This window comes from Asparagus officinalis, chromosome 3 (genome assembly GCF_001876935.1).
Source record: "Asparagus officinalis chromosome 3, Aspof.V1, whole genome shotgun sequence".
NCBI classification, from domain to species: domain Eukaryota; kingdom Viridiplantae; phylum Streptophyta; class Magnoliopsida; order Asparagales; family Asparagaceae; genus Asparagus; species Asparagus officinalis.
Window position 1 is genome coordinate 77,907,721 of NC_033796.1, and position 4,213 is coordinate 77,911,933.

The 4,213-nt window shown below is 43.4% G+C and overlaps 1 pseudogene; it reads right to left on the reverse strand.

Annotated features, from left to right (window-relative positions):
* LOC109834370 lies at positions 273 to 692 on the reverse strand (annotated as a pseudogene).

Below are 4,213 nucleotides of genomic sequence, written 5' to 3' on the forward strand. Positions count from 1 at the left end.
CAAGCTTACTTCTTACTTGCTTGCACAAATAAGAGCCCAAGACCCCTATTTATAGTTGTTTAAGAGGGCTAGGATGTGTGTAGAAGAGTTAATCCTAGCCATACATTAGTAAGAAGTTTCTAGAAGAATAAATACTAGCCATACACTTGTATCTTCCTAGAAACTTCTTGGTAGATATTTTGTAGGATGTTACTAGAAAGAAGTTCTAGAAAGTTGTTCTAGAATAATCTAAGTTGGTGAGGAATTCTAATAGATCAAGCAGGCACACAACCTCAAGCCCTCTCGCCGCTAATTCTCGCCAGCTGAATGTCTTTCGGCATGATCGTGACCCTCTTCGCGTGAATCGTGCAGAGATTCGTGTCCTCAAACAACCCAACCAAGTACGCCTCCGCCACCTCCTACAGCGCCGCCACCGCCAACGACTGGAACCTCAGATCCGCCTTGAAATCTTGGGCGATCTCCCTAACGAGTCTCTGGAAAGGGAGCTTCCGTATCAAACGCTCAGTGCTTTTCTGGTACTTTCGGATCTCTCGTGAGCGACGGTCCGGGCGGAACCAGGTGGGTTCTTCCCGCCGGTCTTCCAGAGCAGACTTGTGGGCGGTCTTAGTGTGTGCAGCTTTCTTAGCGCCTTGCCGCCGGTGGATTTTCTTGCGGTTTGCTTCGTTCTCGCCATTTCTAGGGTTTTGAGATTTGAGGATACTCGGTAGTTTTGATGTTGGGATTCTGGCGATTTCGGGTGGAGTTTTATGGAGGAGAAGAGGTGAATGCGGGAGAGTTTTGGGTGTTTGGAGTCAGATTTGGACCGTTGGATTTTGGGAGGATTGATGGATGGGATTTAGTTGGGGTGGAGCAAGTGGATCGCGATCTGAGGTTAGATGCGGAATGATATATTTGAACCGTTGGAGTTGAAATGGATGGATTGGATCTTGTAGATCGAGGAAAAGCCAACATCGCTGATGGGCAACCCGTCAGCGATGTTCATATCCCGTCAGCGATGTTTGCATCGTTGACGGTATCGAAAAACTTGTGACGGCAACATCTCTGACGGTTAATCCCATTAGCGATGTAAACATCGTTGACGGTATTGTCGCGTCAGTGATGTTGCTGTCAGCGAAACCTATTTTTCCACTAGTGACTATATCTAAGTTCATGGAGATTATGCTATAGAAGTCAACTGAACTATTCATATATTAAGAAGAATCACAGAATGATACGAGCTAGGAGAGGTGGAAGGAACAACATATGGTTTTCACTTATGACTTATCGAGGAAAACCTTAATGATAGAATGTCAATGGATAATATGGTGTGTTCTATAAAGAAAACAAGTATCTAGTATATATATTGATGTAACTAAATATATGTATGACGGTGCAACAATTAATGCAAGAACAATTGAAGGAGAGGTAATTGTTTCCTATTGCAATCATTTACATCAATGATTAGATTTAAGCGCTTATCTTTTGACATGAGATATCAATGATGTTGCATATTAAAGATGAAATCACATTGTGTATATTATTTGTTGATGACATAATATCAATTGATGAAACCATGAAAGAGATTAAACTAAAATACGAAGGTGAGAAGAAGATTTCCAAATCTAAATGATTTAGAAATACTAGATTAAATACATAAATAAATGGCAATTTTAGTACAACTCTGAAAGATTGTATAATATATATTGACCATCATGAAATTACTAGAAGTAATCATTCTCAATATCTCAAAAATGGTGAGATGAAGGTGATCAGGTTCATCAACTCAAATTACAATGGTTAAAGTGGAGGAGTATTTGTAGAGTTCTGTGGGATTATAGAATACATATAAAATTAAGGGAATTTGTATAGGATGTCAATAAGACTGATATACTTTGTGGATCACAATGTCGGACAGCTAAGTATTTCTAGAGTCCTACTAAAAATAAAGGAGAGAGTCGTTTGCGATGGCTTGGCAATGTCTGTCGGAGGTCATTAAATGCACAAATAGAGAAAATGATAAGATTATAAATAATGAAGAAAGGAGTAGAGCAGTAGAGGTAAGGCAAAGAGTGTTGGCTTTGAAACTAAGATAAGCCTGAGTTTTGATTTAGGATCGGCCCAAGTTTTGATTATGCAACTCCTTAGTTGCTGAGAACAAAGATTGCAGCAATAGAGAATATAGGAGGAGAATAGGACAAAAACCAAAACTACCTTGAAGTGATTTTTGGTGAAATCGAACACCAAAGAAAACCACCCACGGGACTTTACTGCAGGCTTTTATTTTCTCTGTTTCACTTGTTGAACCCGAACAGAGAGATGGCCAGACTTTGAGAGAAACAAAAAACGGAGGAGCAGGAAATTAAGCTGATTCTTATTTTTCGTTCTTTTAAAACTCATCAATTGTTTACATATATATAGGATTAAGATTGCAATTCTAATCTTATCCAATAACTAGAAACCTATCTACTAACTAGTATTCTACTCTAATTAGAATTCTACTAACTAACAAATCTTGGACTGATTACAACTCACATTCTCCCCCTTAATCTGGACGAGATTTCAAGTCCCTTACTCCTAGAAGCTCCCGCATCTCGATGAACTTCACCCTTGCTAGTGCCTTCGTGAGAATATCCGCTCGCTGCTCGCTCGTGCTCACGAACTCCACTTTAATCTGTCCTCGCTCAACACACTCACGAATGAAGTGAAAACGTGTGTCGATATGCTTGCTTCTTCCATGGAAAACTGGATTCTTCATCAAGGCAATCGCGGACTTGTTGTCGACGAAGAGTGTGACCGGCTTGGGCTCACTCCCAATCACCTCGCTGATTAAACTCCTCAACCACAAGCCTTGGCATGCTGCTGCAGTTGCCGCCATAAATTCTGCCTCGCAGGATGATAATGCCACCGTCTTCTGCTTCTGTGATGTCCAAGTGACCAAACTGTCACCTAGATAAAATGCCATGCCGCCTGTGCTGCGCCTGTCATCAACATCTCCCGCAAGATCACTGTCAGTGAATCCCACCAACTCTTCATTGCCTCGACCTCGTTTGTACACCAATCCGTAGGACATAGTACCCTTCACGTACCTCAAAATATGCTTGACAACCTGTCGATGCAAAACTGTAGGGTGCTCCATGTACCTACTCACAATCCCCACGGCATATGTGATATCGGGTCGGGTGTGAGTTAGATACCTCAAAGATCCGATAATGCGTCTATACTCCGTCACGTCCACCGGTGTTCCTTCAGAATCCTTTCCAAGTTTTAGCTTTGTTTCCATAGGATATTGCGTCGGGTTGCAATCCATCATGCCGAACTGACCCAAAACCTTCTTCGCATAGGCCGCCTGCCTTAGTGCAATACAATCATCTCGCTGATCCACCTCGATACCAAGATAATAAGAAAGCAATCCAAGGTCACTCATCTCGAACTCCTTCATCATTTGTTGCTTGAAAAACTTTATCTCATCCGCCCTCAAGCCCGTAACGATCAAGTCGTCCACGTACACGCCAACAATGAGTGTATCCCCTCTGTTACTCCTTGTGTATACCGCCTGCTCCTGAGTGCATCTTGCAAATCCGATGCCCTTCATGCACTTGTCGAGGCGCGTGTTCCATGCCCGAGGTGCTTGGCGTAGACCGTAGAGTGCCTTTGAAAGCTTGTAGACCTTGTGCTCTTGATTCTTCACAACGAACCCTTCAGGTTGAACCACATACACTTCTTCCTGGAGATCACCATTTAGGAATGTCGACTTCACATCCAGATGGTGCACCTCCCACCCATTCTGTGCTGATATGGCGAGGATTATTCTGATGGTATCAAGCCTCGCCACAGGTGCAAACACCTCATCGAAGTCCACGCCTTGCTGCTGGACGTACCCTTTTGCTACAAGTCTTGCTTTGTGCTTGAGAATGTTGCCTTCATTGTCCTTCTTCAGCTTGTACACCCATTTGAGACCAATGGGTTTGGAACCCCGCGGTAACTCCGTGAGTACCCAAGTCTTGTTCTTCTCGATGGCCTCCATTTCCTTCTCCATAGCTATCCGCCATTCTTGATCTGATGCGGCCTCGAGATAGTTCGCAGGTTCTTCAGAAATCAGGAACAATTCCTCTGCAGGAAGATCGATCACCTCCGTCTCCGCATAGATGTCCGCAAGAGATCGATAGCGTACAGGAGTCATAACTGCAGCTTCAGGGGGTCCGAACGCGTCCAAAACAGTGGGGTTCGCTGCCTC